A 16,627-nucleotide genomic window follows, 5' to 3' on the forward strand; every position below is an offset into this window, starting at 1 on the left:
GAGAAAGATGGATCGGGAAGAAGATGTTGTGGCGCGGTTGGCATCGGAAATGGATGTGATGAAGAAAACCATGAGTGTACTAGTAGCCGAAAGAGATGCAGCTCGGGTGCAGCATGAAGATCATCCAGCGGATCTCGGAAGCCAGCAGCGGAGAAGCAGCGTGGCTTCCACGGAGGCCCCACCGGCTGGTGCAGATGCACCGACGATCGAAATTACTGCACCGGAGCCTCTGGTGGTCGAAATTACTGCACCGGAGCCTCTGGTGGTCGAAATTACTTCACCGGAGCCTCCTCGCTACCCCGTGGACGATATAAAGGAGATGAAAGAATGTCATCTGTATTATCCTATCGGGAACATGTCCATGAAGGTAGCCATCGGCAGTGCTTTACCATGTTTACCTGGAGCACTCCACCACAACAACCCCATTCAAGATGGCTATGCTCGTGTCACGGTGGAGGACATAGTCCAAGGGTTTGAGGACCTGGAGATTGACATTGCTACACCTGAAGGGGATAAAAGACTTGGAGATGTCAAGCGCCATTTCATTCTATGGCAAAAGAAGTTTATCAAGTTTCCAGGCGAGGCGCCAAGGACAACAAGTCCACCCCCCTACGGTGGTGGTGGTGGCGGTGGCGGTGGTGGTGGTGGTGGTGTTGGTGGCGGTTCACCTACACCTCCGTCACGTCAGCCGACGCCGCCCCCCAGTCCACAACGTCCGGCGGGTGATCAGCCGCCGCCCCCCAGTCCTCGTCCGGCGGGTGATCAGACGCCGCCCCCCAATCCACCTCCGGCAAAGAAGCAGAAGCAGTCCTGGATTATTAACCCGGACCCTTATGTACCTAAGACCACAAAGGTACCGGAGCCATCACTGAAGCCTCTCCCCACAAGGCCTTGGGAACGTAGTGCCGAGGAAGTCGACGCGGCCGCGGCTGCTGATTTGGAGAAATGGAAGGCGGACTGCAAGAAGAAAAGAGAGCCCGAGCCCAAGCCAGTATTTTCTGATGAGCAAAAGAAGTGGGCTAAGTCATTTTTGAGCACACCGTCCCAAGCCGCGAAGGATCTGCCTAACGACTATGCACGTGAACTTCGCAGGCAGGCACTCATGTTCAAGGAGAACAAAGAGCGGGAGAAGGCCGAAAGTAAAAAAAGCGGGAAACAAGTTGCCCAGCTCGGGGAACAAAGTAAACAATCGATTGCCCCGCTTATAGTGGAAGCCTTCTGTCCGGATGCCCCCGAGATCATACAAGCTGCGGCAGCACAGGGATTAACTGTAACGAGTGCCAGAGAACAAGCGGCCAACTTAGGTATTACTCTTCGTGAACTGTTAGGCCTTGATGAGGCGCCAGTGAAGGAGGTAGTAATTACATATGTCAAGAATGGGCCTCTCGTCGAGCCTGCGCAGGAAAAGGATCTACCTCCACAAATGAAAGGTCTGCTGAAATGGTACAAGGGTTACATAAAAAATAAAAACGCCAAAGAATATATTTATGCGGAAGTTAGACATGAGCATCACTTCAAACATTACTATGTACAAATTGAACTGAGTGAATTGTTCCAGCTTTTCAATCTGCGCGAGCTCGATAAATCTATCATCAGTTGCTACGTTCTGTAAGTGATTTATTAATTTCTACCCCATCTCGTTGATATTGCCTGCACTATATATATGTCCTAACTATATTGTTGTGTCCGCTATTATACATACAGAATGAAGATTAAGGAATGCAGAGTAAGGAACATCCATGATGTTGGGTTCATTGACCCACACATCGTTAATGGACATGTGTTGGAGCGTTACCCCACCGACGTGGAGGCAGACCTGTGGCAGTTTCTTACAAAGCAGGAACTCAAAACTGATATTCTATTTCCTTACCATTTTGAGTGAGTGTTTCTGTCTTGAGCACATTCTCTTTTGTTTACTCCATGCATGGTATGTGGCCGGCTAATCGATGAGTTATGCATGACGTACTGTGCATGTATCGTGTCCGCAGGTTCCACTGGATTCTGCTAGTAATTAAAGTTAACACCTCAGAATGTCTCGTCCACGACTCTGTGAATATGGATCCAAAGCTTTGGGGCGGCATGAGAAGAATGCTGCAGAAGTAATTATTTTCATTCATTTGCGCTCTATATCGATCGGCCTATTTCGTTCATTTCCTAATATCAAGTAACTAATTAATAACTCTCTTGTTCATTTAATTTTCTTTGCCTCGTAGGGTTTGGAGACGGTTCGTAGATACAAAGGTCGGTGAATTCAAAAAAGAGCTAGAATTCAAAATGTTAAAGGCTAAGAATGCTGGGGATATTCAGCCACCGGAGACCAATCTATGTGGATACTATGTCTGTGAGATGATCCGGAGATACACCTCTGAGCGGGTTCCGAGTGATACCAATGCTCAAAGGAATAACCTCCGGTGGATGCTTAGTCCAGAAGCTCGCTTCCGACCACTTCAAGAGGAACTAGCTGGATGGTTCAGCAGGGAAGTCCTCCATCCTAAAGGAGAACACTATTACGAGGACGTAGAACTTTATATGCATTAAATCATGTATGGAAACTTGTTCAAAATTGTATATGGTCATCCGATGATATTGAATATATATTGTATATTCCTCTTGAATTCTTTTTGGTTCTAATTTCAAATTTATTTGAAATTGTACATTCATATGCATGTATGTAGTACCGTAGAATATATGAAACTCCTTCAAAATTAAAATAAAGCACAAAAGAAATAAAACAATACAAATTAAACAGAAAACAGGTTTAGGGGGGGGGGCTAAAACCCTAAACCTGCGGCGGCCTTTAGTCGCGGTTGGCCAGAAGAACCGCGACTAAAGGTCCTCCGCCCCGACGGCCACCTGGCGCCCACGTGGACGGGCCTTTAGTCGCGGTTCTTAAGCAACCGCGACTAAAGGGGGGGGGCCTTTAGTCGCGCTTATTTGGTCGCGGTTGCGCAACCGCGACTAATGGCAGTTGCGAACCGCGACCAAAGGCCTTTTTTCCACCAGTGTGATTTCAGCGGTGTTTCCATGCGATTTTGAACCATGTCTATGTTATGATCTTGTGAAACCGTTGCGTGGATATTTATTGCCAATCGTGTGTCGTGCCAATGCTGCCTTTGGTTGATTGTGTGGCTTGTTGCTTAGCTGAATGATTGGTTGTAGTGTTTGCTAATTTTTTGGTGTTTAGTAGTTTTGTAGTTTAACACTGCCTTTGCCGGTCCCAAGTCCGGATGAGAAAATGTGGAGGGGACTGCAGTTAGCTCCGCTGTTTAGAACTTTCGCGGTCTCCAAATATTTTTCAATGAGTAGTAGTGAATGAAGTGTGCAGACTGTCCTAGTCGAATACGTTTTACTTGTGTTCCAGCTTTAATTATATGTGAACAGGTTTTTTGAAAGATGCAGTTCAATTGTAGTGGGTAATTGCTTCCCTAGAAAATGATGTGGCATTGCTGGACAAGAGATACATAGTAGGGTAAAAGTGTATGTAGCAGATGTAAGCAAGTGGGGATGGTTCAGAGTGTTCCCTGGTAATTACTGTTACATAAGTAAACTAGCAGGTATCGTTTGCATGGCTGGTCCTGATACTGCACTTGGGATGCTAGTGGTAATCATAGCAGTGACTCATGTGATCCTGTGCAATTCTGAGTCTTGATTCCCTTGCGTGGCAAGCTTAATTTGACCCGTGTTTATGTGCTATTTTTTGTATTACTCATTGGTTACCTTTTTCTTAAAAAAAGAATTCAGTGTTGGAACTTACCGAGTCCTTTCTGAAGCTGTACCAGGTCAGTGTTTTCCCAAAGGGAAGTGAGTGCCTCATGTACAACAACTCTCCAGAAAGATGTTCTGGGTAGCTGCTTAACCTGCAGTTTGCTGGACAAAGGTAACGGAAGCTTGGGCTGCAGTGTAGCAGATGCAAGCAACTGGGTAATTTTCAGTTATACTGTACTCTCTCCGTCCAATAATGTAAGACGTTTTTTGACAAAAAACGTCTTACATTATGGGACGGAGGGAGTAGTAAACTACTAGGGTGCTGTTGTATGCATGACTAATCCTGATACCGCACTTGGAAGGTAGTGGTAATCGTAACAGTGATATATGCGTACCTAAAATAAACAGAAGCGAGGTTTTGTTAATTGTTACTAGGTTAGCAGAGTAAATAATAATTTGTAAAAGCAAGAACAACACCCATATGTGGTTCTTCTTGGTTGTTTTTGCCTGAGTTCAGGAGGAATTAGGACAGTTGCTTGTCGACTGGGCGCTGCTTCTCCACTAACCTAAGTAAGCTTGCTGGGCGCTGCAGAGTAGCAATGTCCTGCAACTCTGGACTATTCAGTCTTTGATCAAAACTTACTGTCCGCGTGTAAATAAAATGAGCAAAACTTGTACCGAGCAGTCAGGCATTTCTCCTTTTCACGGTCAAAGCGCAATGCCAATCCGTTTCTTTTTTTCTTTTTTTTGGCAAGGGTAAAAGGAGTTTTAGGTTTGGAACATGTTATTGTCATCAGAGTTGATATCAGAGTTGATAACGTAGTACATTTCGACGCGATCAAAGAACGCGCAGGGGGGGGGGCGCTTTAGGTTTGGAACATGTTATTGTCATCAGAGTTGATATCAGAGTTGATAACGTAGTACATTTCGACGTGATCAAAGAACGCGCAGGGGGGGGGCGCTTTAGGTTTGGAACATGTTATTGTCATCGAGTTGTACACGATCTTCGGGTGCAAAAGCATACATATGCATTGCCATGTCAAGAAGCATCAAATGAAAAACGTAGTCTTAGTCGTGTTTTTTTATCTCGACAGGTTGTTGTCAATGCAAGAAAATTAAATACTCAGGCCAGATTTGTTTTTTCACTCTTATGATTGATTTAGACTGCAAAAAGGGTATAAGAAGAAGATATTGGTCTTACCTAACAAAATTGACCACACCAACCAGACAAAAGTGAAAACAAAACAAGAGTGTCTCAGCTCTAGACATTAAAGAACTCCTGAATTTGTACATGTTGGCTCGAACATATGAGATGCTACAATGAAGTAAAAGATTTGAATGCCATTATAGTGAACTTCGGCGTCATAGTAAAAACTTTTCATTCGGCTTTTATCAGCATGGAAACAGCAGAAACAAATGAAAACAAAAAATACTATAAATTGATAAAGAAAGTAGATATTCAACATGCAGCAAAATAAGAAATATAAAATTCCAAAGGCAAGGAAGTTCAGATATCCTTACTTTTTTCGCCTTCACATCCAGAGTTGGTGATCCTCTGGTTGTCTTGGTCGAATATGTGTCCCCTGTTTCCGTTACAGAATTAGCACCACTTTTTTTTGCATAAGTTGCAAAGCACGGATAAAACACCATGTTACGCAATGCACAGTCCATGTAATACACTATGGGGCACTCCAGTGATATGAGTGGCTTTAAAAGAGCATGTACAAGGGAATAACTATTAGATTCTTGCAGAATCATGTATATGTACAACATAATAGCAACCATAGAAGGCGAGCTCTTCAACGCAAATTCCTTTTTCGAGAGGACCAACATCATAATTCTGAAGAATTGCTGAAACTTTTCCATGGAATGCCTGATGAGAGGCCTGCATAATTTATGTTTATATATAAACCCAGTAACAGAGGTAATTAAGTCCCATTTTGTTTTGTTTTACTTCATAAGTATCCAACCCAACTAAACTATCTGCTAGTTTATTCCATAATCAAAAAAGGCCATATATATAGCACACTAAACTACCACTACGCATCTCAAATGCTAAACGGATACATACTGAATCATTTCTACCCTTACCTTAATGAAATACTCAGGTTTTGTAATCAGAAGAGAACAAAGGCGTTTTTTTGGGCAAGTGACCTGGTTTTGCCTCCTGAGTTCTCGAAATAAAAAAATTAATATATTAAAGTATTAAGATCAATAGAATGAAGGAAACAGACATCCAAGAGATTATAGTTCCAATCTAATGAAAACATGAACATTTTTTTGGAAACATGAACATTTTTTAAACTCCTGAATAAATTTTAAAACACGAGGATTATTGGAAAACTGAGAACAATTTTGAAACAGACGAACATTTTTTCAAAAAAATGAAAACGAAAAATGAAAGGAAAAAAAGAAACAGAAAAAAGAAGGAAAAAGAACCAGGAAAAAGAAAAATGAAAATAAATGGAAACAGCAAAAAAACCCGGTTCAGGAACCTCCTACAAGGTTCCAAAAGCCGGAAAACCCAGCTAAGAAAGGGCGAACCCTATACGGAGGTCGCGGGCGCTCGTGCAGCTGCCTCGCGTGGGCCGGCCCAGCTACCACGCTCGCTTCTTCCCTTCGATCGCTTGCTTCTTCGTGCACGTTTTGTTTGTTAGTTGTTTTTTTTTGTGTTCGTCCCTTCATTCAAAAAACTGGAAAAACACATGGATTTTAAAACTACGAATTTGAAAACAGTTCATCAATTCTAAAAAGTTCATCAATTTTGAACACTAAATTTGAAAAAGTTAATCGGATTAGAAAATAAGTTCATCGAATTTGAAAAAAAGTTCACCGGATTTGAAACAAATTCACCGAAATTTGCAAAAAAGTTCATCAAGTCTGGAAAAAAAAATCTTCAAATTTGGAAAAAAAGGTCAACGATTCTCGGAAAAAATCATGAAGAAGAAAAAGTATCTCGAATTTGAAAAAGAAAGAAAAAAGGGACAGAAGAAAGATGAAAACGGAAAAAACGTGTAAGTAATCACAACAAACCGAAGTGGTCGGATGGTTGATGCGTTCTACTCTCTAGTCGCTCGATGTAGGATTGAAACCTAGCTCTCGCACACTTTTTTTGTGTTCACTTTCAATCAGGAATCTGGTAAGCGGAAGGCACTTGAGGACGGGCCGTGGATGTTTGATAAGGATCTTGTTGTGGTGGAGGACTATGATCCAAGCATGAGAATTGAGGACTATGAGTTCAACAACATCCCTATATGGGTGAGAATCTTCAGTCTTCCTCTTGGTATGATGAATGAAACCACAGCGGAGGAGATAGGCAACATCATCGGGCGATTTGTTGAGGTGGATGCTGGTGCGGATGGGAGAGCAATTGGCAAATTCTTACGGGTGAAAATCAGGATGAACATAGAGAAGCCTATCATGGAGGGTTTACCCTGGATAATGATGATGAGAAGGAATCACATAAGAGAAAGAAGGACATGAGTATTGATGGGAAGGAGAATGAGGAGGAAGAAGGTCTATGGTGCCGCTTCGAATATGAGTTCTTGCCTGACTTTTGTTATACATGCGGTCTCATCGGACATGTGGCTAAGGAGTGTTCTCTCAAGATGAAGAAGGGTGAGGATCCTCAATATGGCCCTTGGCTTAGAGCAGATGGGGGGAACAGGAGGTTTACTCATGAGGAAGACCGTAGTTGGAAGGGGAGGGGGGGCAGTGTAGGAGGTTTTCGGAAATATGGATATAGCCGGGCAGGAGGAAGATCGGGGAGTGGGAGTGGCAGCGATAGCTTATCTTGGAGGAAGGAAGGTGCTCGAGAGGGAGAGGGGAAAAGAGGCAGAGCGGATGGTGAAGAAGAAGTCAGGAGTCCTCCAAAGCTGATAACTAACAAGGTGGCACATGGTGGTAAGCCAAGGAAGTTGAATATGAATGAGGCTGGTGCACAGGCTTCGGTCGCATGTGATAACACAACCTAGGGGAAAGAGGTGGCCGCGCTTGAGCAGCATGACAAGCTGAAGCAGAGATCACAGATGTCGCTCCCTAATGAGCAAGTGGATGGGGAGAAGAATGGTCCAGTTACACAGCTACGGCCGTCCGCTGAGGGTAAGGTGGGTGCGAGTGGAAAGCAAAACCCTAAGAAGGGGGGACGTTCCATCGGATTCCCAGGAAGAAGGACAGCAAGGGGGACGCAGGGCACAGCAGCGAGCCTGTTCGGGGACACAAGAGAGGCCATGAGGAGGGCGAGGTAGGGATGGAGGTGGATGCTAAGAGAGGGAAGCTGGTGGAGGAGGGAGTGGTAGTGAGTGCATGCATGGAGGGAACAGCAAACAACAACACTGATGTTGATAAGATATCGGCCGGGCTGTCCGAGCAGCCCCACCGGGCACAATGAAAATCATTAGTTGGAACTGCCGGGGGCTCGGGAACGGCCCGGCAGTTCGATCTCTCCTCGAGTTGGGGAGGGCGGAGGATCCCGACGTGCTATTTTTAGCAGAAACGAGGCTCACTGAGAAGGAGTTGGATCGGTTCCGGTGGAAGTTAGGGCTCGCTAACTTATCCGCCTGGAACCCAGAGGGGCGAAGCCGGGGAGTTGCAATGTTTTGGCGGCGAGGGCTTGATATATCCCTTCGTTCATATGGGCGGAGGCATGTTGACGTGGACGTGAAGGAAGAGGATGGCTCAATATGGCGTTTGACAGGCGTTTATGGGTAGTCGGCGACTGAGAGGAAAAAATAAACATGGAGAACTCTTCGACTTCTCAAGTAGCAACATCAGCAGGATCGACCGTGGCTATGCCTTGGAGATTTTAACGAAATCCTGTCTGGTATAGAGAAGGTGGGTGGAGTGGACCGATCTCAGGGTATGATGAACGGATTCCGGGAGGCATTGGAGCTCTGTGAACTGGATGATTTGGGTTTCGAGGGTGACATCTTTACGTGGAGGAACCATAGCAAAGAACTGAGGACTTACATCTGTGAAAGGCTGGACCGGGCGACTGCTAGTAAATCTTGGCGAGAAAGGTTCCCGGAGTACGTGGTCGTTAATGGGATGCTGAGACACTCCGACCATCGGCCCATAATTGTCAATACGAAGGGGAGTGATAGAAGCTGGAAAGGAGGGGACCGAGGCTTTCGGTTTGAGGCCCGATGGCTGCAGGAAGATGGATGTGAGGAGGTGATCAGGGAGGCGTGGGAGAGGAGCTGGGCGAACAGGGAAGGTGGAGTAGCACATGCCCTTAAGGAGATAGCTGGGAAGATGAGGAAGTGGGACAAGGAGGTAGTTGGCGAACTAGAAGGAAGATTGAGAAAGGCCAAAGCTGATTTGGAGCGGTGTATGAAGGAGTCGGTGTCCCAGGAGAAGATTGAGGAGGAAGCCACCCTACGGTGTTTGGTGGATGATCTTGAGGAGAAGAAGAATACTATGTGGAAACAAAGGGCCCATGTCTGGTGGCTTCTGTAAGGGGATAGGAACACCCGTTTCTTTCATATGATGGAGTCTGTGAGGAAGAAAGCGAATAAGATTAAGGAGCTGAGGAGGGAGGATGGGTCGGTGGTGGCGGAGGAAGACTTAACTAACTATGTCTGCTCTTACTTTCAGGATCTCTTCACGTCCACTGCGGGAAACCGGGTCGATGAACTCATTGACAAGGTGCAGCCGCGTGTCACTACTGCAATGCTCACTGTCTTGGACGCCGTCTTTACCCGTGAGGAGGTGAAGGCGGCACTAGATCACATTGGGGACCTAAAAGCTCCGGGTCCGGATGGGATGCTGGCTATAGTGTTTAAGCGACATTGGCATTTTATGGGGGACTATATCATTGAAGAAGTGCTGGGAGTACTCAATGGAGGTGATATTCCGGAAGGCTGGAATGATACACTCGTGGTACTTATACCTAAAGTCAAGGACCCGAGCAGAATCAAGGATTTGCGCCCTATAAGCTTGTGCAATGTCCTATATAAACTCGTGTCCAAGGTGTTAGCAAACCGGCTGAAAGTTGTGCTTCCAGACATTATCTCCGAAAACCAAAGTGCGTTCATTCCAGGACGACTCATCACAGATAATGTTTTGATTGCTTATGAGGTCACACATTACTTGAGGAATAAAAGAGGGGGCCGAGATGGGATTGCTGCGATAAAAGCGGACATGAGCAAGGCATATGACCACGTCGAGTGGAGTTTTCTTGAGGCAATGCTCATAAAACTTGGCTTTCGCAGGAGGTGGGTGACTCTCATCGTGAAGTGTGTCACAACTGTGCGTTATCAGATCAAGGTGAATGGAGTTCTCACGGAACAGTTTGTGCCCACCCGGGGATTGAGACAGGGGGACCCCCTCTCCCCTTACCTCTTTGTGATTTGTGCCGAGGGCTTGTCTGCATTGTTGCATGATGCCGAGGAACATGGACGTATTAGTGGAGTCAAAATCTGCCAAACTGCGCCTAGCGTGTCACACCTATTGTTCGCCGATGATTCGGTGATTTTGCTAAAGGCCAGGCAGGAGGAAGCCGCTGCTCTCCATGACATTCTTGAGCTCTATGAGAACTGTTCTGGACAGTGCATCAATACGGAGAAGTCTGCTATCATGTTCTCCCCCAACACGGATGAGCACACTAAACAACAGGTGAAGACAGAAGTGCAGATCATGAGTGAGGAATGGAATGATCGCTACTTGGGACTGCCTATACATGTTGATCGCTCTCGACGACGCACGTTTGCATATATCAAAAAATGCTTGTGCGGGCGTGTCCATGGCTGGCAGGAAAGACTCTTGGCAAAAAGTGGGAAAGAAACGCTGGTTAAGGCAGTGGGTCAGGCCATCCCGACCTTCGCCATGTCATGCTTCGATCTCACGAAAACCTTCTGCCAGGAACTGAACACGTTACTTGGGAAATTTTGGTGGAGCCATCAGGACAAGGAGAATACAATGCACTGGTTAAGCTGGGAGACTTTGACGAGACCAAAAGCAATGGGAGGGCTGGGTTTTCGGGACATGCACAATTTTAACATCGACATGCTGTCCAGACAAGGGTGGCGCCTCCTCCAAAACCCCGACAGCCTCTGTTGCAGAATCCTGAAAGCGCGCTACTTCCCGCACTGTAGTATCATGGAGGCGGTGCCGAGAGATGGGTTTTCTTACACCTGGAGAATCATATTGAAGGGCCTTGACCTAGTTAAAAAGGGTTACATTTGGAGAATAGGGGATGGATCAATGGTGAAGATATGGACCGATCCATGGATTCCTAGAGCATGGTCGCGGCAGGTCATCACCCCACAAGGACAGAGCCTGCTTACACAGGTCAGCGAGCTCATCAGTCCGGTCACAGGTGCATGGGATGAAGAACTTGTTAATGCATTGTTTTGGCCGGACGACGCACGCCATATCTTACAGATCCCGCTTCGAGAAGGTGTTGAGGATTTCATGGCTTGGCATTTTGACAGTAAGGGCCAACACTCAGTCCGGAATGCCTATAAGCTGCAGGTCGATCTGGAGAAACAAGGACGCGACGATGGCGCTAGCAACAGCACCACGGCGGCCGGCAACCTGGACCGATGCGAGGGTATGTCCTGGAAGAGGATTTGGAAACTTCCAACTCCACGCAAGATCCAAATGTTCACATGGAGGATCAAACATGAGTCTCTTGCGCTGCGGACAAATCTTGTCCGGAGGGGAGTTAAACTTGATTCCACGAAGTGTCTCCTGTGTGGCCTTGCAGATGAGGATGGTGCGCATCTCTTTGTCAAATGCAAAGAGGTCAAGAAGGCCTGGCGAGCCATGAGTTTGGAAAACACCAGAATGGAGCTTGAACAAATCACATCAGTGCATGCAATGCAGGACTTCCTGTGGATGTTAGATGAAAGGGAAAGAGTACAGATCCTCACACTCTGGTGGCACTGGTGGAACCATAGGAACAAGGTAAGAGAGGGCGAGCTAACGGTCCCTGTAAGTGAGGTAGCCCGACGTGTGCTCAGCAACACACAGGAGTATCTGCAGCTCTTTGGTGCAAAGGCCAAACACAAACCAGATGACAAATGGCAGCCCCCGGAGCAGGATAGGGTCAAAATCAATTTAGATGGAGCCTTCACCCCGGGTGAATCCTTTGTAACATGGGGCGTAGTGATACGGGATGATGCAGGGGAGGTGATGCTGGCCCGTGCGGGACGGAGGGAAAATGTCGCCAACCCTTTTGCTGCGGAAGCTACTGCCATGTCTGAGGCCGTCTCTATGGCAGCCGAGGTGGGTGCACTCCGGGTGATCTTCGAAACAGACTCAACGCTCCTGTCTGAAGCACTTGACTTCACCAAGGTGGACTCATCTCCTCATGCGGCTATTATTGAAGATACCAAGTACCAGCTGAAGATGTGGTTCTCTCACCACTCCATTAGTGTATGCCGTCGTAGTGCAAACTCTGTAGCACACGAACTAGCTAAGGTTGGTCGTAATTGCTTGCCAAATGATAGTGCTAGCTGGGACTCTATTGTACCGTCCTCAGTGGTTGTTTGTGTTTCGGGCGACATGCCCGTCCACCGTTAACCTATAAAGCTTTGCTTTACCCTCAAAAAAAAAACCTAGCTCTCGCACACTTTTTTTTGCACTTTGGAAACAGAAAAAGAAAAAAACGGGCCGGCCAAATCGCGACAAGGGGTGTGCGTTCGTCAGTGAAACGAGTAGTATCCGGTGCCTTTAGAGCCGAATAGGATTTGGCGTCGCTGCCTATGGACTTAGTGCGTACACCCTCGATCGCGGGAGTTTCTCTGGGCCGGCCCATTAACGGGGATCACCCCCAACCTGTTTTGGGAAGGTTCCAGAACCTTCCTTGATCTGGTTTTCCTCTGTTTTTTATTTCGTTGTTCTTTCTTTGTATTTTATATTTTTATTTTTCCCTTTTTTATGTTTTCCTTTCTAGTTTTCATCTTTATTCTGTTTTTTTCAATTTGCAAAAATCTTTTAAATTTGTGATTTTTCCTTTTCTGTTTTATTTTCCTTTTTCGTTAAATTTGCAAATATCCTTTTCGAATTCATGAACAATTTTTGAAATTGTGAACAGTTTTTTGAAATCATGAACAGTTTTACATATACATGTACACTTTTTTTAAATCACATACCCTTTCTGCGAATTTCTTTTTAAATTCGCGAACACTTTTTTGTTCATTGAATTCAAAATTGTTCATCGAATGTAAAAATATGTCCATCGAATTCATTTTTTGTTCATCGGATTTAAAAACTGTTCATTGAATTTAAAAAATGTTCATCATATTACAAATTTTGTTCATAAATTTTCAGAAGATGTTCATCAAATTCAAAATTTGTCATTGAAATCAAAAATTCTTCATTCAAATATTTTTAAAATAAGTTGTGTTCATAAATTTCAAAAAATCTTCATTCAAAATTTATTCATGAAATATAAAAAATGTTGATCATTATAAAAAAAATGCTCATTATAATTCAAAAGATGTTCATTCTTTTGAATCTTAAACATTTTTGAATTGAAGAACGTTTTTGGACAATTCAAAATTTCAAATGTTTTAAAACTTTAGGGCCAATGCAGTATTAATTTAATATAATAAAACAAAAATGGAAAATAAAAAAGGAAAAGTAGAAAAGGAAAACGAAAAAAAGGGGCGCCCCGCCCCGCGCATGGGCCAGTCAACAATGTGCGCAGGGGGCGCGAGGGTACGCGCAGACGGGCCTTTTACTAATCGTGCCCCTATGGGCCGTGCCATGTCGGGCCGTTTGGCTCAGCCATGTGGCGCCAATCACCCGCCGAACCAAAGCCTCTGAACCCACAATAATGGCGGGCTCTCCCTCTCCATTTCCAAATCCCAAACCCTAACCCCCTCCCCACTCCCCCCACACCCCAAGTCCCCTCCCAATCCCACAACGCGGATGGCACCGTCGCTGCCGAAGAAGAAGCGCAAGGTGAGCCCCCCGAAGAACGAGGAGGTCGCGGCCAGGATCTTCGAGAAGCACCGCTCCATGGAGGCGTAGCAGCCGGGCGGCCTCCCGGACCACCAAGCCCGCGTGCTCGCCGCCGCCTACAGCGGCGTCTACGCCGCCAAGGAGCCCATCCGGACCCCCGGCGACCTGGCCCGTCTCAAGTGCGCATTTCCCCGCCTCTCTCAAACCTCTTCCTCATAGGCTCTTCAGATGAGCCGGTCGATTTCGGGGTCGCGCGCTTTGGATCGGGCGCTCTAAAACAAATGGGTCGGTTTCTGATTTGGGCGCCTTAGCTCTGGGATCTTAGTTCTGTTCGGTGGATGTGACGGCTTAGTCCTCGAGGGATTTTAGTTGTGCCCATTTGGTTTGAGCATGGATTTTTGGTTTGGATAGCTATTAGTCTGTGGAATCATAAGTTTCAATTCAGTTCCCTTTATGTTTACTCATCTGCCGCGACCGTTGATTTGCTGCAGGTATATGCTGAAATCAATTTAGGTCATTACCATTTTTATATGTCAAGGTGTATTTATATCCCTTTAGGGTTGCCATTCTACTTGGGATTTGCCTGCAAGTAGATAACCACAGAAGTGGTGTAAGTCTATAACAGCATGGCTTTAGTTTTGATCAATATTCTAGAGCTCTTTCCCTTTGATTTTTCTTTTGTGTGTTGAATTTAGAGGCGGAAATCGCACACTAGATTGATGTGTGGAATGTATCTAGTACCAATGGTTGATTTCTACATTGAGTTGCGTCGATATTTAAAAAACTTCACATTTTCTGAATTAGTTTAATCATTGTTGTTGCTTCTCCGGTTCTATTATTTTTGGCAGGGGAGTTGGAGGTTGGGTTGTTGATGTCATGGAAGACTCCTTTCTAGGGTCCAGCCTTGATTTGTCCCCTCTGTAGGAGATATGCCCTAGAGGTAATAATAAATGCTATTACTTATCTCCATGTTCATAATTATGTTTATGTTCCATGCTATAACTGCTATGGTTCTCGAGTCTGCAATAACACGAGGCTCGAAGGAAGACTCATATGCATGTGTGGAATAATAAACAGTAAGAAGTATTCCTAGTCTGGCCTCTAAGACTAGCTCAAGTGTTGCATGATGATTCCGTTTTCCTGGTCATGGGCATGTCCATGCCAGCAACTTTGAGGGCACAATGTTAAGAGAACATTTGTGTTGAATCGACCCAGATTGATGTTATGCTATGAGATTCACTCGTCACAAGTTTATGGTTGATAACACAGAGATGGTTAATGTTTGCATAATTCCTTAGACCATGAGAGTATCGAGCTTCTTCATACTTGCTTCATGAACTTTGGGGTTTGTTAACGTCATCCGTAAATGGGTGGCTATTACGGTGGCTTACGTCTTCATGGAAAAGTGTGTCAAGTAACTTGATAGCTCAAGATTGGGATTTGCTCCTCCGACGATGGAGAGATATTCTCGGGCCCTCTCGGTGTTAAGGTATCCATCATCGTCTGGCCAGACACAGTGTGATTTGATCACAGGGATGCCGGAACACGGAAACGAGAAAAGAGAACAATACCGGTAACGAGGTAACTAGTATAGTGGACAAGTAGTTGATCCACGGGAATGCCAACATGTCTCACCTTGGGTATTTGTAACATATCGTGAAGCAACAGAAATAGCACACGACAACTGGAGGTTCACTCAAATATTCATTCGTGTGGGTATAGGGGTCAATATGGGTGTCCACGGCTCCGATGTTGATCATTGATCGGAAAGGGTTCCAGTCATGTCTATACTTCACCGAACCTATAGGGTCACATGCTTAAGGGTCATCTATCTGCTGAATACTAGACAAGGGGTCTGAGAGAAAATCACCGAAAAAGTTTCGGACAACGGAAAAAGTTCCGCAGAGAGAGGTCATCAGATGAGTTTCGGTGAAACTGAAAAGTTGTTTCAGGGGATACCATTAAGTCAAATTGGTTTCGGCACATGCCTAATAATTCTTGGAGTGTGCCAGAATCATTCTGGAAGCTTTCTGGAATTTTCCGGGATGATAACTGGATATGCTCCGGAGCTGCCGGAACCGCTTCGGATGCTTTTCGCAGATGAAAATCACTAAACCGGAATTATTTCGGAACGCGTTGAAAATCATTTTTGTGGGTACTGGAAATGTTCTAATCCCACATAAATATTTTCAGTTCGAACGGACGCTGAAAAATGTCGTCGTGAATAGTGATAATGCTTTTTGGGATATTTTATGGAAAGCCACCTTTTGGGGCTTTGCCCAAAAGATCTAGGGATGACATGGAAGGGTGGGAACCTCCTTTTGGGGGGGCCCACAAGGGGTGGGACGTTCATGGGTGCAGATCATCCATGGGGCCCCATTTGTCCCTTGTTTTCACTCTTTAGGTCCTTGGGAAGGACTCCATTTCATGTGGGTTTTGGGTTTTCTTGTAAAACCACCCTACCCCTTGGGATTTCCTATAAATACAGGTGGAGGGCAAGCCCTCCACTCTCACCCTTTGCTCTCATACACATGCCATGCATTATCTGGCTTCTTCTCTCCCTCCCACGAAAAGAGTTTCGTAGAGCCGTAAGGCTATCTGGGTTCCGGCAGGAACTAGTTCTGGACGACGAAGCCCTGCCGGATAGATGACACTGTATGTGTGCAACTCTGTAGAGAGATTGTAGTTTCGGTCTTAGTTTGTGAGTGCCTCCCGAAGGGATATCCATGTGACCGTCCGAGTTTCGAAGGTCCTCCCGAAGGGCTGTCCGAGTGACCGTTCGAGTTTCGAAGGTCCTCCCGAAGGGCTATCCACGATACCGTCTGGGGGGCTGTTCGACCGCCTCCCGGAGGGCTGTCTGAGGAGCAGATGAGGGTATACATCCTCGCGGTTGGGAGGTTGTAAATCCTAGCTGCGGGGATGTGCACCGCCGATCGTCATCGACTCTACTTCCCGCTGCGCTACTAGTCGGTAACAAAAAAGATCAAACCATGTATGCAGTCTCGATAGT

The 16,627-nt window shown here is 45.7% G+C and overlaps 1 pseudogene; it reads left to right on the forward strand.

The window, feature by feature from the left end:
• The first annotated feature begins 13,584 nt into the window (after positions 1-13,584).
• Positions 13,585-16,627, forward strand: part of LOC119280097 — a 102,292-nt pseudogene continuing 99,249 nt past the window's right edge.

Source organism: Triticum dicoccoides, chromosome 3B, assembly GCF_002162155.2.
Source record: "Triticum dicoccoides isolate Atlit2015 ecotype Zavitan chromosome 3B, WEW_v2.0, whole genome shotgun sequence".
NCBI classification, from domain to species: domain Eukaryota; kingdom Viridiplantae; phylum Streptophyta; class Magnoliopsida; order Poales; family Poaceae; genus Triticum; species Triticum dicoccoides.